Genomic DNA, 20370 nt, shown 5'->3' with positions numbered 1-20370 from the left:
TTTACGCCTGTATCTGTGTCTGCATTTTGCTATGCACACACACACACACACACACACATACACATACACACACACACACATACACACACACACACACACACACACACACACACACACACACACACACACACACACACATACACATACACACACACAGAAAAAACAATTAGAACACCCGAGAAACATTGATTCTTTGATGCTATGACACCAGAGTCACGTAACCTGAAAAGATCACTCGCAAAAGAGTAATCTTCGTCAAATCAGTCACGTACCAATGCCGACCTTTACTCGGTACTGCTAATTAAAAAAAAAGGGTTTGTCTGCAACCGTGGGAAAATACATAATTATCAAAAGCAATTAGTGAGTAGATGCAGCAACGTGTTTCCAGCACACACTTATAGACCACTCCAGATTTCGCACGAACCGGAAACTGTGACTAGAGTCACCTCCCTTTCGTCCGCCATTTTACGTGCTGCGGACCTTATTGCCGCTCAGTGGTAATGGTCGAAAAAAAAGCACAGCACAATCATGTTGGAGAGACGTTTGACGCTTTGATGGTTTATTGTCTTTCTAGCTCAACAAGCTATTTCGGCAAAAGTTAAGGTGTATATAATTATGCAAAACGTTGACATTCTCCCGCAAGGTATCCGTGCTATGCATTTTTTTCACATGTCTCAGCAACTATCGTGGAGAGAGGGAGAGAGAGAGAGGAGAGAGAGAGAGAGAGAGAGAGAGAGAGAGAGAGAGAGAGAGAGAGAGAGAGAGAGAGAAAGGGGGGGTGGGTTGATTTTCAAGTCAGGAATACTTGCAGATATGTTTACATACACTTTTCAATCGCAAGAACCGCCCAACAAATACCACCGTCGAGGATGAAACAAAAGAAGAATTTGAAGTCGTAATATAAACAAACCCTCAGCCGCCGCCAGACCTTGTAGTTTCAAATTCCCTATTCAGAAAGTCGCTATATAACTTCAACATTATTTTAAAATAACCTCCCTTTAAAGACCTATTTGTGTTTTTTTTCAAGGCCTCAAAAGGTCGTGGGCTGGGTGGGGGTTAGGGGTTGCCAAAGTTCATCGGTTTGGGTGGACTGGGTGGCCGAGTGGTAACGCACTTGCGCTCGGAAGCGAGAGGTTGCGAGTTCGACCCTGGGTCAGGGCGTTAGCAATTTTCTCCCCCTTTCCTAATCTAGGTGGTGGGTTCAAGTGCTAGTCTTTCGGATGAGACGAAAAACCGAGGTCCCTTCGTGTACACTACATTGGGGTGTGCACGTTAAAGATCCCACGATTGACAAAAGCGTCTTTCCTGGCAAAATTGTATGGGCATAGATAAAAAAATGTCCACCAAAATACCCGTGTGACTTGGAATAATAGGCCGTGAAAAGTAGGATATGCGCCGAAATGGCTGCGATCTGCTGGCCGATGTGAATGCGTGATGTATTGTGTAAAACAATTCCATCTCACACGGCATAAATAAATCCCTGCGCCTTGAATATGTGCGCGATATAAATTGCATTAAAAAAATATTAAAATCCCTGCGCTTAGAACTGTACCCACGGAATACGCGCGATATAAGATTGATTGATTGATTGATTGATTGATTGATTGAAATAAATGATAAATGCATCAGAATAACATAAACGAAATAGAATAACGAGTCGTTCTCAAAGCCGTTGCATATGTGTCGTTGTCAGCCACCAAAAGTAAAGGAGGTTTGCCCTTAGTGCCTTAAACTCAGACATTGGACATTGACGTGTTGAACTCGTTGAACTCAAATATTCTTCACACGCGTGTTAAATAAATAAATCTATGTTAGCAATGTACACAGCGAACACAACGCTCAAGGTTGCGTCTTAAGCTTCCAATAGGCTAAATTTGATATGTTTTCACGCAAAGAAATTGCTTTGTTCAAAGGTTAGTTTTTCTACCTGGAGAGAAATTGTGACAGTGCAAAAACTTTAAAAAAAAATTAAAATAGATTAAAAAAAACCACTTGATAATGAAGGCTTTTTGTCTTCACTAAACAAGATTTCACAGTCTTGTAATTATAGCAAAGGATACTCAATGCCACACAAAGAAAACAACAGAAACATTCTATTTTTCTTTTTGTGTGTGTGAAATTTCGAGATATTGCGTGTCATGAATGCGAAGAGTTCGAGCTCTGAAGGTATATATATATGTGGATATTTCGCTCAAAAGGTTTAGAACTGACAGAACTGAACTGTGCATACGGGCATAAGCGATCCAGTGCTATATATTTCTCAAAATAAATACGGCATTTTGCATAGATTTGAGTACGCATAGTCTAAGAAGATCAACATATAAACATCAGTACATTTTGGGTTCAGTGTGAAACTTAAAAGTATGTCGTCGCATTGGTTTGTTCTCAAACCAAAGTTAAATTGGTTATGTTTTGAATTGGTCATTGTTTTTATTTGTTTGTTTGTTTTTTGTTGGTTTGTTTGTCGTCCTTTTCGCCCTTGTTGTTGTTGTTGTTGTTGTTGTTGTTGTTGTTGTTGTTGTTGATGATGTTGTTGTTGATGATGTTGTTGATGCTGCTGCAGTTGTGTGTCGTCGTCGTCGTCATCGTCGTCGTTGTTATTGTTGTTGTTGTTGGAGGAGGCCGAGGGGGGTGGTAGATGATTGTTTACACAAGAAGGATAAGGAGAACACACTTTTTTTAATTGAGTCGTGCTGGAGGCAGTTATAGCTATTACTGCTAGAGGGCACCCGGGGGAGAAAAAAAGGGGGAGGTGTGGTATCAATTATAGCTTGTTTAGCTTTCACTGTTTTCTTTCCCAGTGAATTGTTTGTGTAACAGTCCCTAAGCGGTCCGCTCCACAATATCGCTTGCGGTAATGAAAACAATAAATGCCTGCCCCCACCCCACCCCCCTCATTTTCGTACTAAAAATCAAGAATGTGATAATTTACTAGTAAAAACAACAACGTGCACTCTGTAATTCTGAATGTCTCTATCTGTTTCTGCCTGCCTCTGTCTGTCTATGTTTCTGCTTTCCTCTGTCTGTCTTTGTCTCTGTCTGTCTGTCTGTCTGTCTGTCTGTCTGTCTGTCTCTCTCTCTCTCTCTCTCTCTCTCTCTCTCTCTCTCTCTCTCTCTCTCTCTCTCTATTATTTTGATGTTTTATTAGTGTAATACTTTGATGAGGTATGTGCGCAGTCTTTGCTTTTGTTTACAATTATTCTCTGTATATGTTCCCAGGACAGGTTGGAAGATTAGGCTAAGCCTAAAACCTGTATCCTTATGTAATAAAGTTCTGAGTTCTCAATCAATCAATCAATCAATCTATATGAAGCTTATATAGTGCGTATTCCGTGGGTACAGTTCTAAGCGCTTGTCGAAGAGTTGTCAACACAGGACTAAAAAAGAAACTAACATCTACAGACGGACACGAACCCTATCACACACTAGCAAACCCTGATAAACATACAACAAACAACTGTTTCACAACAATGTACACATCAATAGCTAGGTCCAAACAAAATAATAAAACACAAAGAAAACACCTCTCACAGAGCACAGCACAAGAATGTCTTTTGGGGCACAACACATCACGTCGAACATGAAAGTCGCAGCCAGCTACGGGAAGAACTGAGTCTTCAACCTACTCTTGAACGCGTCAAGAGAGGGGCTCTGGCGAAGCTCAAGCGGTAGGGCCGTTCCAGACTGAGGGGCCCGCAGAGGGGAATGCACGCTGACCAGCAGATGCGAGTTTCGAGCGAGGGATGTGAAGGCGGAGTGGGTCAGCAGCAGAACGAAGGGGACGGTCGGAGGGCTGGGTGTACAGGTCCAGGGAGGATTGAAGGTACTCGGGAGCAGAGTCGTTGAGACACTTGTAGACCAGAGTGGACAGTTTGTAGGAGATTCGGGTGTTGACAGGGAGCCAGTGCAAGGAGCGAAGTAGGGGGGTGATGTGGTCTCGCTTCGTCTTCCTCAACGTCAGCCTGGCAGCAGCGTTCTGGACTCGTTGTAGGCCATGAATGGATGAGGCGGGGAGGCCAGCCAGAAGGGAGTTGCAGTAGTCCAGACGACTGAAGATGAGGGAGACAACCAGCTTGACACAGGCGTCGTGGGTGAGGTAGCGACGGATGGAGGCGATGCGTCGTAGGTGGAAAAAGCAGGTCTTGATGATGAAGGAGATGTGTGTCTGCATGGAGAGAGTGGAGTCGAGAAAGTTCTGAGTTCTCTCTCTCTCTCTCTCTCTCTCTCTCTCTCTCTCTCTCTCGCTCTCTCTGTCTCTGTCTCTGTCTCTCTGTCTGTCTCGCTCTCTCTCTCTCTCTCTCTCTCTCTCTCTCTCTCTCTCTCTCTCTCTCTCTCTATCTCTCTCTCTCTCTCTCTGTCCAGTCTGTCTGCATTGTCCCTGACTCTGTGTCTTTGTGTCTCTATATATGCGTCACTGTGTGCATTATTATTTGAGAAATAGACTTACTCCAAACAGTAGACTGATGAATGCGCGTGCCGAACTCACCGTCGCCGCTGTCAGGCATAAGAGAAAACATGTGTGTCTGTAATCTTGACTTTCAGCGTCTTCTCGCACGTGCGTTTGAAAATTACGTCAAACACCTCTTAGAACTATTTTACCAACACCGAGAAACTCTTCGGCTAAACCTTCCACTCAATCACCTGTACCCACTTCACATTCACCGAAGCAAACAAACTTTGTTCAAGAAGCCAAGGGAATTCACAATCATGGAAGCGAACTAACTCAATTCAAGCCAAGGGAAACAAATCGTTACACGCCCATCTGCCGGTCATCTATCGTCTCCCCTGAACACTCAATGGGAGATCACTTCGCCCTTAATCACCTGGCCTCCGCCGCCTCGATGATCTTTAATGACGAGCGCACCGAAGAGTCGCTTTGATAGAGGGCGCCACCGCTGCCAGAGACTTTCAGGAGAACAGAGAGAGTCTTGTAGAAAGTCTGGCATTGACAAGCGAGGGGCTATGAGGGGTAACAACGAAGCTCTCTTCTGAACCAGGCGTCTTCTCAAGAACCTCACAACTTGAACTGTCTTCGTTTTCCTGGACACTGGCATGGCTTTGAGCGAGAGATATATATGCTCTGGGCAGGGCTGATAGAAAATGGACCCGGACGCTGCGTGGTTGATAGAAAATGAACTAAGGGTTGTGTGATTGATAGGAATTTAGACGTGGAATGGTTTGACTGATTGATAGAAAATTAGACGTGGAATGGTTTGACTGGTTTAGTGACGAGCTAAACATGGCTATTACAGTGGGTAGGCTTACACTAGTGAACTGTGCCCGAAATGTACTTGAAGGATGAAGCTTCCTGATCACTATAGCTGCCATGATTAATTTGACTGTCACGGGCCCAAGTAGTTTCTTGTGTGCAGAGGGTTTGCGGATCAAAGACAAACATTCCAAGCTCAAATAGGTCATTTTTCTCATCGCCACTAGTGCTCATAATGCAGCAAGAAGATTGATAAATCAGTTTTTACGAAGGCGGTGATTTCTATAGGTGTTTTCGAAACGGCGGTATTATCTAAACAGTGTAAAGATCAATTTTCACAAGAACTAGTCACCAGTTTTATGTTCCCAGGTCAGGTTTACGGTCAAGAAAAATGGAAATAACTTTATTTTGATACGAAAAAACCCACAATACGGCTGATTCAGGTTGAAGGTTTCTGTTCCGGTATTTTAATTTTTAATCCTTAACCGTTGAAATAGCGCGAAACTTCGATGTAACTAAAACACCGTCCAAGATTATAATAAAAGTAAGATCCAGGTTTCAAACCTCGTTTTCCTTAACAGTTAACGGAATTGTTCTACGGTAGGATTGAGGTTCGATTGTTTTGGAAAGATGACATTCTGTTTCTGACTGTAGATACCTTTACTGCATGAAAAACATAGTGTTCGTCCTTTGTTTAAAAGCTTAAAACATTCAATAACTTAGTTTTATATTCCAAATTTCATTCCACAGGCAAATGAAGACTTGCCTTCAATGAAAAATGTAGTTTGCATAACTTACCTCATCTAACTACTACGGTAGTCATGCAGTGGCTACACGTTACGAGTTTACGTATACAAACATTTATTCGACATCTCTCAAATGACAGTTAGAAAACTCAGATCACTTTCCAAGATATATATGTAAAAGGCTGTTTAATAGGTCAATATGATAGTGATCACGCAAAAACAATCGACTGAATGTTCGTTGAAACTATTTGTAAACTGATTAAAAATACTGTCGACTAAACACACAACATAAAGCCAATAAAATATGCAGTAAAATAATTCTTTGCATTGTCTTTCAAGTTTAAATTGCTGAGTGAAAAATATCATAACTAGACAGCAACATACAAACCATGCCCCCCCAAAAAAGTCAAGAACAAAGGCAAAAGCAAACAAACAAACATACAAACAAAAAACCATTCATCCAATCAATTCCCAACCATTGTGATCCTTCATGTAAGCTAAATCGCAAACCAAACAGAACATAAACGCCTCTTTCTCTCTCTCTCTATCTCTCTCTCTCTCTCTCTCTCTCTCTCTCTCTCTCTCTCTCTCTCTCTCTCTCTCTCTCTCTCTCTCTCTCTCTCTCTCTCTCTCTCTCTCTCTCTCTCTCTCTCTCTCTCTCTCTCTCTCTCTCTCTCTCTCTCTCTCTCTCTCTCATGGCCTAAATGAGTAAACAATCCAATCCAATCTCTCTCTCTCTCTCTCTCTCTCTCTCTCTCTCTCTCTCTCTCTCTCTCTCTCTCTCTCTCTCTCTCTCTCTCTCTCTCTCTCTCTCTCTCTCTCTCTCTCTGCGAAGCTGTTGACGAGATTGGTGGTGTCTGTAAAGACCTCTGATGCCACCTCCCATCTTGCGCAGCGTGGCTGATGTGGCTTTGCCTCTCTCATCTTTTCCCAACCCCGTTCTCCTTCTTGGCAGTCATAGGGCTCTAAAAGACGCAGTGGCCCTTTACCGGGGGTTCATGACGCATTCTGCGGTCTGAAATAGCGGTACCTTGCCAGTTCTCGTCGTTGTCTCGGTGCTTTGATAGTAGTCTTGGAAATATGGCATTCCGTTTGTCAAATAATTATTTGGATACTTTTTCATGTTTTTTTCACCAGTTTTAGCTGAATAATCATTATTTAGAAGCTCATGTGCTAAATAAGTAATTGTTTATAAACAATGTGAAACAATTCTAAATAATTTTTTGTTTACGCAAACCATTCATTGTTTACCTAAACAATTCAGTGTTTACGTAAATAAGTCATTGTTTACGCAAATAATTCATTGTTTACGTAAATAATGTATTGTTTACACAAATAATCACTTATTTCACAAAATAATATTTTTTGGGTGGATAAAGTGAGCAGTTGCTAAATAAATCATTGTTTACCTATATAATGCATTATTTAGCAGATTCACTAAATAATGAAAACTGCTTTCCCTAAACAATTCGTAAACGTAAACAATATATTATTTAGACGTATTTTACATTGTTTGTAAACAATCAGCAATGTTGCTAAATAAATCACTATTTACGTAAACAATGAATTATTTACGTTAACAATAAATTGTTTAGGTAAATAATGAATGGTTTACGTAAACAAAAAATTATTTAGAATTTCTTTACATTGTTTATAAACAATTACTTATTTAGCACATGAGCTTCTAAATAATGATTATTTAGCTAAAACTGGTGAAAAAAACATGAAAAAGTATCTAAATAATTATTTGACAAATGGAATGCCATATGGAAAACCCTTTACTTTGTTTTGTTTTGTGAGGTGCGTTGAATTTTGGGATCCTCCTATGACTATGGGGGGGGGGGGGGGTTGGCGGGAGGCGGCAGTGTGTGTGTGTTTGTGTGTGTGTGTGTGTGTGTGTGTGTGTGTGTGTGTGTGTGTGTGTGTGTGTGTGTGTGTGTGTGTGTGTGTGTGTGAGAGAGTGCTTGAGTGCGCAAGTGATACGTGTAACAGCCCGCCCCCGATCTTCATACATGCTTTTGTATACCATTAAAAACAAAAAACAAAAAGTGTTTTGAGGATTCGTTGTCTTAAAACGATATTTGTGTGGAAGAGGGGTTAGGGAGGGGGAGGGGTGGGGGGTGAGTTCTACATAATTTCTGTCATATAACTTTCACTAGCTTCACAAAGCGAAAACCTTGCGCAAAAACAACAACAACACATAAATGAATAAATACATGCATAAATAAATAAAGGAATTCTTATATGCGCAAATAAATTTATCAATAATATGCAAGCAAATATGACCACAGCGGGTGGTCAATTCAAAAAGGTTGGAAGGATATCAACTACCAATAAAGCCGATATCACAATCCACTTCACAGAGATATTGAATCTCTACACATTCCCATCATCCCTCGGGCACCATGGCGGACGTATACTTGAGGCAGCTCAAATGGTCTGCAAGCATAAAAACAAAGCAAAACAAGAAGACATTTTGTTTGTTCTGATTCTTTCGCTACTGTCCTGCGGCTGGAACGATGACACCGGATCATGGTCGCTTCGGAGTTTTTGTCGTTGGTGACCTTTAGGTTTTACCGGAGTCTTCGCCGACCCAGACTACTTGCATGCAAAAAATGATGAGCACACAAGCCGGAAGAAGACTGGGATCCATGACATTCGGATGTTAAATTGTTTTAGCCTTCAGGGGACTCAGTCTCGGTCAGTCCAGACTACTCGCGTTTAAAAAAAAAGCCAAGATGATCGGCGTGGGTATAGTCTTGGAAAAGGTGACCCGAACAAAAGGGAGAACAAGATCTGACATTCTGATGATGAATTGTTTTAGCCTTTAGGGGGAGTGTTGTTTGTTCTAGCAATCTACACCGTGTTGTTTGAGAAAAAGGATGGAGCACCAAACTCGCAGCAACTAGCATTTCCCCCCTGCAGGTATTATGGTATTGGCTGCACTGCGAAAACAAGTGAAAGGTCTAGGAGAAAACTGGTAAAAAAAGACACAAATCTTGCTCATTCTATGGTTGGTCTGTACTAGAGGACACAAGACAACGGCCATTGAGGATTCTTTCGAGTTAGGTGCTTTAAAACAAACTGAAAATATACAGAAAGGTCAGCTTACAGAAATATTGTCAAGCTACGAGATAGTTAGTGTTTCTTCAAGTTACTCATTGGTCAGCACAACAAATTATAAACAAGTTCAAGTTCAAGTTTTATTAGTCTATAACCCATGGGGGCATTTTGAACAATAAATACAATCAATACAATCATGATATATGCTAATATAGTAAATTAAAAAAATTAAAAATTAAAAAATTATGAAAAACTGTTACAAATTCTATTAATAAAGTCCAAAATATTCTTTAGCAATTTCTTTTTCTTAGTAGCAAACAACTTTTTAAATTTAAGTGCATTAGGTTTTTTTCCAATAGTAAGGTGGTAACAACTCAGCTCTTTCTTCTTTGAAAAAATCACAGACAAATAAATAATGGAATTCATCACCTATGTCTTGTAATACACATTTGGTGCAAGTTCTTTCTGACCTCGGGATGTTAAAATAACGTTCTTTCTGTACAGGCAAATTGTTGTTTAATGTTCTAAACTTCATCATTGAAACAGGCCGACCAGAAAGACATGGATATTACATGATATCATATTGCTTTTAAGACCACGGTGATAAGCTTAGCTTGTTGTGCTCCATTTTTTAATTGGTTGTATGCGGCATTGTAATTTGTAATTATCTGAATAAAAACTGTTTAAACCAAAGACATGGATAAAAAAAAAAGAACTTCATTAAGTGGAATTAAATATAACTCTTCCTCAGTGTTACAGCCTCTGTTAAGAATTAGGCCATGAACGCAACAATACGCATTCAGTCACAAAATAATTAAGTAAGAGTTAATCAAGGAAGCAGTTCCTCTCCGCACTGACCACTCAACGGTCAGCGGACGGAAGAAGATTGCTCATCACAGCTGCAGTACTTACCCACTGAGCTCTTAATGATCACCGCAAACCGGACACTGGCGCCTTCTGTGATCCTGGGGCGACCTCTCAGTGTTGGTGACGCAACGAACTCAGAGAGAGACGCGCAGGGGAGATAACGCGATCAGACCGGAAGTAGCGGACCACGCATGCACGTGTGTATGTTTGCCAACCATTTTGATTTGGTCTGCAGCGCGGCTACCGTCCCGTTTTTCTGAGAGTTAATTATGAGGTTAGGGTAAAGTTGATCAGATTTCATTAACTTCTGCTCACTGTTATCAGATTGCGGTACTACTTCGATCCTCTTTGATATAAGCTGGGACATGCTGGGGTCCAAATGAAAACTCTCACACACTTTCGTTTGAAAAACCGTTGTAGAACCAGCGAAGAAAGCAAAAACTTCGTTTGACATTATGACGGTGAGCGTGTGTGTGTATGTGAGTGTGTGTGAGTGTGTGTGTGTGTTAGTGTGTGTGTGGGGGGGTGTAAGTGCGTCTCTGTCTCAGTGTGTGTGTGTGCGTGCGTGCCGGGGTGTGTGTGTGTGTGTGTGTGTGTGTGTGTGTGTGTGCACGTGTGTGTGTGTGATTGCGTGTGGGTGTGCATGATTGACTGAATTTGCCAGTGTGTGATTGTTTGTATGGGTATATCTGTGGGTGAGATTAAACAACAACAACAACAACAACAGAGAAGGGATATACTCTGAAAAGAATCTTCCCTCTAGTCCAGTCTCACCCAACTTTCACCTCTCCCCCCCCCCCCCCCTCTCCGTTCCAGTTCCTTTCCCACCCCCAACCCACCCCATGCACCCTCTTCGTAGTCTCCGGCTGGCACCGTGGCAAACAGCGTGCAAAAGGTAGGCGAGTGTTTGTTCTCCAGGAAAGCGACAAACAGACAGACGAGTGCCTGAGGGGGAAGAGACGAACTCAAGTGTCTTCAGATTGTCTTCCTGTGTAGCTGTGGGAGCGTTGTATGTGTGTGTGTGTCTGTATGTGTACCCGGCTTTCCGTGCTGGCTTTAGACCTGCCGCTATTTTGACTCGAGATTTTAGCTGTTTCTCTTTATAATAATAATAATACGAGAATTTATAAGGCGTACATATCTCACCACAAGGCGACTCAAGGCGCACAATATAATATAGGCGGTGTGAGATGGAATTTTTTTGCACAATATATCACGCATTCACATCGGCCAGTAAATCTCAACCCATTACGGCGAATATTTACTTTTCACGGCCTATCATTCCAAGTCACACTCTGTGAGCTTTATCTATTGAGAAAGTGAAATTATGTGAAAAATTATGAGGAAAAACAAAGTTTAATAAATGTTTAAAAAAAAAAAGATATGGTAATGGATGGAACGTATGTTAATAAGTAGTTCCAACTTTCCCTAGCACCGTGAGTTATCGTTCTTTAGAGTAAAATCGCAGTATTACCCAATATTGACGGACTGTGTGATGATATCTTCTGCTATGGTCTGTTGAGACAGTGATATCAAAATCGAGACCGGAGGTCGAGATTTTGATATCACTGTCGAAACAGACCAATAGCAGAAGATATCATCACACAGTCAGTCAATGTTAGATATATTGCTAATTCTCTGGACATTTTGTATTTACTGTAAAGAAATTACAAAAGTATTTGTCTCAGTTTTGGCTGTTCCATATCCCTCCTTCTGATTATTATTTCTTTTTGTTCACTCTTTTCTTGTACTTTTCAGTATTTCAAAATGTCTTTTCTTTCAAAAAGTATTTAGTCACTTGCTCAACTAAGTTCTGGGATCATTACATTTTCATATATATTTGTTTGTTTTTAAATTTAGGTGTTTTTGTTTTTGAAGTGGGGAAGCAATAAAGAGGTCGTCGATATCAAAACTGATATCGACGGAAATGTCGTCGATATCACTTTTACACTGAGCTCAGTTTTGCCCAATTGACCAATGGAAATCCACGTAACATATGAAATAGCAATATGTATAGGTTACAACACGAGTGGTTTTTTATATGGCTTGTATTTCAGTCAAGACCCAGCGGATGAATATCATCGGGAGACACGAGCCTCTGGCGAGTGTCTCTCGATTGATATTCCCGCTGGGTCTTGACTGAAATACAAGCCATATAAAAAACCACGAGTGTTGTAATCTGTATATCCCATTCTACCATCAAACACAAAGTGTAGACTACTAGCGGCACTGTTGCGATCTGTGCAGGGTAAAACTGTTGCCAGCGAGACTTAGCCCTTTTGCAACCTTAAACTAAGTGACCGTCGCTGAAAAAATAAAACGAATGAGTGCATCGATAAGTACGCGGTAACACTACTTTCAGACCATTTAAAAGCTTTAAGTAAAGGTTCATAAGTTGCAAGAAAGTAATGAAGTCGAATAGAAATTAATTTAGTTGAAGCGCACAATTCTTTTGTTTTGCGTTTCAGGTCGGCAGAACGGGCGAAACGGGTTTGGGACCCATTTGGCTTACTCGATTCAGAATTGATTCCACGTTGTTTTTCTCGAACGTGTGTAATTAGGCTTATTGACAGAGAAGCAAATCTTAGGGAACAAATATGTAGGTTTAGATTTAACCATTTGCTTCCTATTTGAAATGTATCTACGTGATAAACTGTTTTGCGAGTGTGTTTGCATGGATGAACTTAAACTGGTATGGGTGAGAGGAAAACGCGACCGACACGTCTGTCACCGCCGATTGATTGCATTTTGAAGGAATATGACTGGATTACGGAAAAATATGTGGACTTACTGCAGAGCCAGGCAAAAGAGTAGACTTGCTCGCAAAACACGTGAAACAGCCGATGTTTGATAGCTGAAGGCGCACACCGGCAAAACACACTACCGACAGATTCTCAAAAGTCGTCTGCTAACGATGCAAGGGGAGGGTACTCGTGTTTTTGTTTTGGTTCGCTAGCATCTGGTTATCTTGTAAGTTGAATGTTCGTTTTTTTCGACCTGCATTGCTTTCATAATGAAAGAAACTTTTGCTTATTGCATCTCATACATCAGATCAGTTCTGAGATTCATTTTTGCGTGCAACTGATATGGTTTTCTGAGCCGTGCAATACGATTTTAGAACTTCATACAAATGTGTCACATTGTTCGGCGCGAGGTCAAAGGTCGGGAGGAAAGTAGTCCTTTGCCCAAATCGGAATCTGCACTATCATATATTTTTTGGAGTCCATGATGTATTTATTGAGCTATAAAAATACAACATATATACCCATACTGAAGTAACAGAGACAAAGAAGGGAGGTCATGGGATATAGGCTTATATGCACAACATTATTATGCAAAATAATTTCTCGAAGAAAATCAGTGACAGATGAGAGAATAATGATATTTAATGTGGTCAAGCTTTTTGTTCCACATCAAAAATGATTTTAATTATTCAATGTACCAAAATGAAGACTCAAACGCTAATACAACTTTTTTCATAAAACGTTTATTGTAAAGAAATAGTTTTGTATTGTAGTTTGAATGAAATGAGTTATAATTAACCTTTTATTGCTTTTGAGATTCTGTAAGTAGGTGTTTTTCATTTCCTCGGCTTGCAAATATTAATAAGCCTGCACAATGTCGTGAAAAATAGTTTTGTGTTGTATTTTGTACTAAAATTTTGCATTAATCAACATGTCTTGTTTTTGAATTTCACGTTCTCAGCTTACAGAAAACAATTAATGTTTTATGATATGGCGAAACAAACACAATCCTTTTGATTGGGCTCCTATTTTATCTAAATTTACTGCATTTAAAAAAATGACGACTGACTCATTTTGATGACAGATTGTAAAATTATCAACAACAAAATAATGAATTTTAAAGAAAAATCTGGATTTGCAAAATTTATGTTTCATTTTACAAAGGCAGTTTTTATTCTACAGAAATATGGCCCGTGAATTCGAGAAAAAAACGCGAAAAGAAAGAAAGAACAAGTCGCGTAAGTCAAAAATACAACAATTAGTCAAGCTCAGTCGAACTCACATAATGAAACTGAACGCATTGCATTTTTTCCTCAAGACCGTACACTCGTAGCATCGTCTGTCCACCGCTCGTGGCAAAGGCAGTGAAATCAACATTTCAGAAAAGCGCGGTTGCGGTTGCGCTGAGGAGGATAGCACGCTTTTCTATATCTCTATTCTTTTTAACTCTCTGAACGTGTTTTTAATCCAAACATATCATATCTATATGTTTTTGGAATCAGGAACGGACAAATAATAAGATCAAATTGTTTTTTAAATCGATTTCGGAAATTTAATTTTAATCATAATTTTTATATTTTTAATTTTCAGAGCTTGTTTTTAATCTGAATATAACATATTTATATGTTTTTGGAATCAGAAAATGATGAAGAATACGATAAACGTAATTTGAGATCGTTTTATAAAAAATAGTTTTAATTACAATTTTCAGATTTTTAATGACCAAAGTCATTAATTAATTTTTAAGCCACCAAGCTGAAATGCAATACCAAAGTCCGGGCTTCGTCGAAGATTGCTTGGCCAAAATTTCAATCAATTTGATTGAAAAATGAGGGTGTGACAGTGCCGCCTCAACTTTTACAAAAAGCCGGATATGACGTCATCAAAGACATTTATCCAAAAAAGAAAACACGTCTGGGGATATTATACCCAGGAACTCTCATGTAAAATTTCATTAAGATCGGTCCAGTAGTTTACTCTGAATCGCTCTACACACACACACACACACACACACACACACACACACACACACACACACACACACACACACACACACACACACATACACCACGACCCTCGTCTCGATTCCCCCCTCTACGTTAAAACATTGACTAAATGTAAAAAGGAAAGAAAGAAAGAAAGCAAGAAAGAAAGAAAGAAAGAAAGAATAGGGAGGAAGTAAGCCAATTGAACAGATAATGTGTTATGAGTTTTTCAATTGCGTAGTGCGGCCGTTATACTTGTCAATGAAACTATTTCCGGGATATAAAATGTTGCATGCATAATCTGTTTCAGCAATCAGAAATATAATATATACACAGTTCTTATTTTTGTTTTATCTTCAACCAATGCATTCTGTGCGCATAGATCTCTCTCTATCTCTCGCCGTCTTCCCTGTATCTCCCTGTTTCTGTCTCTCACGCTCATCCCCACCCAGCATGTTCCTCGTCCTTTTGCCAACATCTAAATCCAGCTACAAAGATAGGATAGAGGTCGGAAATTGAAAGTTAACGATTGGGTACTTGATGCCATACGTTTGATGTTGAGCATATAAGCGAGCATGATTTTTCTTTAACGAATGCCAGTTTCTAATTTCCTTTGAGAACACGATCAAAACTCACCTCGCTTTAAACTCTCCGTCATTGAAGACGGTTTTTGCTGGTTTGAACCCGGACTGCGCCTAATGCAAAAGAAGACTTCATTTTGGCGAACATTCCTCTAACGGCAATACCCCGGTCACGTGGTTTAGATGATAGGTATATTTTCATTACCCCGCCGTCCCCAAATGATTTTTACCACCTCCTCTCTAAGTGTTTCAGCTGCTTTGAAATGCCACTCACTCTAAAGTCAACGGCTGTTTATAGCTTGTCTCATGAGGCAATTACCCCGAATATGAACGCAACGATTATTGGGCCTCTTAGACCCATGCTGTTTTGTGGAATTGGTCCCCTTCGCTTGTGCACGCTCGCCCATAATCTCCATTCGGTTCTTTATCTTTGGAAGCAGTCGCAGCAAGTTTATGTGTTTGTTTTTCGAAAAAGTCTCTCTCTCTCTCTCTCTCTCTCTCTCTCTCTCTCTCTCTCTCTCTCTCTCTCTCTCTCTCTCTCTCTCTCTCTCTCTCTCTCTCTGCATGTGTGTGTGTGTGTGTGTGTGTGAGTTTATGTGTGCATGTGTGTGTGTATACGTGGGTGTGGATGTGTGTGTGTGTATGTGCGCAGTCTTTGCTTTCGTTTACAATTATTCTCTGTATATGTTCCAAGGACAGGTTGGAAGATTAGGCTAAGCCTAAAACCTTTATCCTTATGTAATAAAGTTCTGAGTTCTGAGTTCTGAGTTCTCTCTCTCTCTCTCTCTCTCTCTCTCTCTCTCTCTCTCTCTCTCTCTCTCTCTCTCTCTCTCTCTCTCTCTCTCTCTCTCTCTCTCTCTCTCTCTCTCTCTCTCTCTCTCTCTCTCTCTTGCACATACATTATGATTATGTGTACAATGTGTACATGTGTGTGTGTGTGTGTGTGTGTGTGTGTGTGTGTGTGTGTGTGTGTGTGTGTGTGTGTGTGTGTGTGTGTGTATGTGTGTGTGCGTGTGTGTCTGTGTGTGCGTGTGTGTCTGTATGTGCATGTGTGTCTGTGTGTGTCTGTGTGCATGTGACCGTGTGTGTCAAAGTGTGTGTTTTAATGTATACCATTACCAATGACCATGTTGGCATGTATGCTATGAACATTTTTTTTTTCTCTTTGTCTGATTTAATAACCATGTTTTTATGTTTTTGTTTTGCTTCTTCTCCTGCTTTAATATTATGCACTGCTTAGTTAATTCCCTCTTGGGCGAGGGCTGGATGAAAAAAGATCTTTGCTGTATCTACTCCATTACCCTCGAAAAATAAAGTTGGTTCGTTCGTTCGTTCGTTCGTTCGTTCGTTCGTTCTCTCTCTCTCTCTCTCTCTCTCTCTCTCTCTCTCTCTCTCTCTCTCTCTCTCTCTCTCTCTCTCTCTCTCTCTCTCTCTCTCTCTGTCTCTGTCTCTGTCTCTCTCTCTCTCTCTCTCTCTCGCTCTCTCTCTCTGTATATATATATATATATAAATTTCAACCAATAGGCTGTCTGTGAAGGGATACTTATTTCTCTCTCTATCTCTGCTAAGAGATTTTAACAAATCTCGGAAGAAGGTCTCTGCTGACTTTTAATTGTTTCTTTCACAATTTCTGATGTTTTATATATATATATATATATATATCTCTCTGTATATATATCTCTCTGTCTCTCTCTCTCTCTGTCTCTCTCTCTCTCTCTCTAGCTTTAGCTCTAGCTCTCTCTCTAGCTTTAGCTCTAGCTCTCTCTCTTTCTCTCTCTGTCTCTGTCTCTCTCTCTATTTCTCTCTTTTTCTCTCTCTCTCTCTCTCTCTAGCTTTAGCTCTCTCTCTCTCTCTCTCTCTCTCTCTCTCTCTCTCTCTCTCTAGCTTTAGCTCTCTCTCTCTCTCTCTCTCTCTCTCTCTCTCTCAAGATTGTTTCGTGTTGCCCCATGACCCCCCCCCCCCCCTGGACCTCCTCAAGATAGATTGGAGGGGAGGAAATTACGGTACTTGCGGGTTTGGTCAATCTGGTACGATATGGTATAGATAGAAAGAGAAAACAAGTCGCGTAAGGCGAAAATACAATATTTAGTCAAGTAGCTGTCGAACTCACAGAATGAAACTGAACGCAATGCAACGCAGCAAGACCGTATACTCGTGGTCCACCGCTCACGGCATAGGCAGTGAAATTGACAAGAAGAGCGGGGTAGTTATGCTGCATAGCACGCTTTTCTGTACCTCTCTTCGTTTTAACTTTCTGAGCGTGTTTTTAATCCAAACATATCATATCTATATATTTTTGGAATCAGGAACCGACAAGGAATAAGATGAAAGTGTTTTTAAATTGATTTCGAAAAAAAAAAATTTGATAATAATTTTTATATATTTAATTTTCAGAGCTTGTTTTTAATCCGAATATAACATATTTATATGTTTTTGGAATCAGCAAATGATGGAGAATAAGATAAACGTAAATTTGGATCGTTTTATAAATTTTTATTTTTTTTTACAATTTTCAGATTTTTAATGACCAAAGTCATTAATTAATTTGTAAGCCACCAAGCTGAAATGCAATACCGAATCCCGAGCTTCGTCGAAGAGTACTTGACCAAAATTTCAACCAATTTGGTTGAAAAATGAGGGCGTGACAGTGCCGCCTCAACTTTCACGAAAAGCCGGATATGACGTCATCAAAGACATTTATCAAAAAAATGAAAAAAACGTTCGGGGATTTCATACCCAGGAACTCTCATGTCAAATTTCATAAAGATCGGTCCAGTAGTTTAGTCTGAATCGCTCTACACACACACACACACACACATACAGACAGACAGACAGACAGACAGACACACGCACATACACCACGACCCTCGTTTCGATTCCCCCTCGATGTTAAAATATTTAGTCAAAACTTGACTAAATATAAAAAAAGAAATAAAACCACAAGCAATACCGTCACCAATTTGCGATAAGGACAGCAACGACAACATTAACAATGATGTCGATGATTACAACAACAACAACAACAACAACGACAACAACAACAACAACAGCAGTAGCTGCAGCCGCAGAAGCTGTAAGCAACCAACAACGACGAATATATAGAATTAAGAAAGTGAATCCATAACCACCAAGAAACTCACAACACATTTTGCCAAAATTTTGTCTTTAGAGGTCTAGTTTGTGACCATGCAGAAAGGCTTGCCAACTTCATTTGCTTTGGAGGCGAGGATGCAGTGAGAGTTCCATACACTTGTACTCGTTGAGGAAATGGGAGTTTTTCCCCCAGTAATGTTTGGCCTTTCAAGTCAGCGCTACACAGACGAAACTCAAGTGGGCAATCTTGCCCCAACCCTCTTCGTAAGTAAACTGCTTACCCCCACGCCCACCCCTCACCATCCTTCCAATGTATAGATCTCCCAGTTCCTTTTATTGTCTTTGTGTGTGTGTGTGTGTGTGTGTGTGTGTGTGTGTGTGTGTGTGTGTGTGTGTGTGTGTGTGCGAGCGAGCGTGCGTGCGTGCGTACGTGCACGCGCGCGCGCGTGTGTGTGTGTGTGTATGTGTGTGTGTGTGTGTGTGTGTGTGAGTGTGTATGTGTGTGTGTGTCGGTGTGCGTGTGTGTATGTGTGTGTATGTGTTTGTGTTGTGTATGTACGTGCATGTGTGTGCAACCAGGGGATTCTTTGTCTCTGTCGCTCTCTATGGGTCGGTCTGTTTGTGTGTCATTAGGTTCTGTTTGATACAACCAAAAAAGAATAACCCTAAAATATATAGTTGATACAATCAATAAGCATTAAACCTCAAGTATGTTTGATATACAGTCAACGGATAAAGAACTCTACTTTCTGGTTAACACAGCTAGTATACATAACAGCCACAAACTTAGGAATACAATCGATATAAATATTGTATATTTCTGGCTGATCCCATCAATAAAAAAAAACACCCACGTTTATGATGATTACTATCAATGAATGACATCATCAATGTCTGCTTAATACAGACCATGACTTTGATTTAACTCAATATCATGGATTGATAGAGTCAATATATATAAAGGCTTCAATGTCTGGTTGACACATTCAATAAATCATTCTACTCATTCAAGTAAACAACAACCTCTCTCTCTCTCTCTCTCTCTCTCTCTCTCTCTCTCTCTCTCTCTCTCTCTCTCTCTCTCTCTCTCTCTCTCTCTCTCTCTCTCTCTCTCTCACCCCTTGTTATGCTTTCAACCCAAGTGATCATTCCGACAAATTTCTCAAGAACTGACTCAAGCGTTTGCTCTTCATAGCTCCTAGATGTGAAAGATAGAAGGAGATAAGCGACAGTTGCATTCACTACTTCACGAATGGTTTCCATCTAAATGTTTAGCATGTACACATTTAACACTTACATGCACCGCTGATGTGTCTTTCTTGAACAGTTGCATGCTTGCAGTCTGAAGAAATGGCTAAATATATTTTTTGTTTTATCATGTACAGTTTGCATTTTCAAGCACGTATCTGTTCTGTGATTAGTTTATTTCGAAGCGGCTGTTTATTTTTTCAAAAATCTTGGACATTTAAAAAAACAGACTGACAGGCTGACGGGGGTATAGAATCAAGCTTTAAAACACAAGAAATTAAGATGGTTGTGATGTTCATGTTTATATTAAGTTTTGAATTAACCGGTGGTGGTGGTGGGGGGGGGGTATAGATCTATTGTGATATGAATTAACCGTTCTAAGAATAAATTACCGTTTTTTGTCTTGATTTGTACAAACCGGGAAATACAAAAAAAATTGCTGGAAGTATGCGTAGTTCTGTCATTTCGTTCGTACAGACAGGAGTTTAATTAAGAAGTTGAATTATTTTTGATTAATTGTATTGAAGCATTATGTAACTCGTGTGATAAGTATAGGAACTGTATCCTCATTTAAAAAGGAAGAGGCTCTGTGTGTTTGACAGTTTTGTTAAAAAATGTATTTAGTTTATTTCGTTTTAATTTCTTGCTTTAATTTGATTTGTTTATTTATTTATTTATTTTTCTCTAACTGATCTATTTTTCATTTCTTTATTTGTATTCATTATTTATTTATTTATTTTTTTTTTTGGGGGGGGGGGGGCGAGAGGGATAAACTGCCAACGTTTGAAAAATCAATTAGACTCAAAACAGGACAGATTAATTGAGAAAATGTTT

The 20370-nt window shown here is 40.0% G+C and overlaps 1 protein-coding gene across 1 annotated transcript in view; it reads left to right on the top strand.

The window, feature by feature from the left end:
* Nucleotides 1-20370, top strand: part of LOC138981802 (uncharacterized) — a 143694-nt gene that overhangs the window by 45865 nt on the left and 77459 nt on the right. The window lies entirely within an intron of this gene.

Source organism: Littorina saxatilis, linkage group LG12 (assembly GCF_037325665.1).
Source record: "Littorina saxatilis isolate snail1 linkage group LG12, US_GU_Lsax_2.0, whole genome shotgun sequence".
Classification (NCBI taxonomy): domain Eukaryota; kingdom Metazoa; phylum Mollusca; class Gastropoda; order Littorinimorpha; family Littorinidae; genus Littorina; species Littorina saxatilis.
The sequence above is the reverse complement of the archived record's forward strand: the minus strand, read 5'-3'. Positions and strand labels throughout refer to the sequence as shown.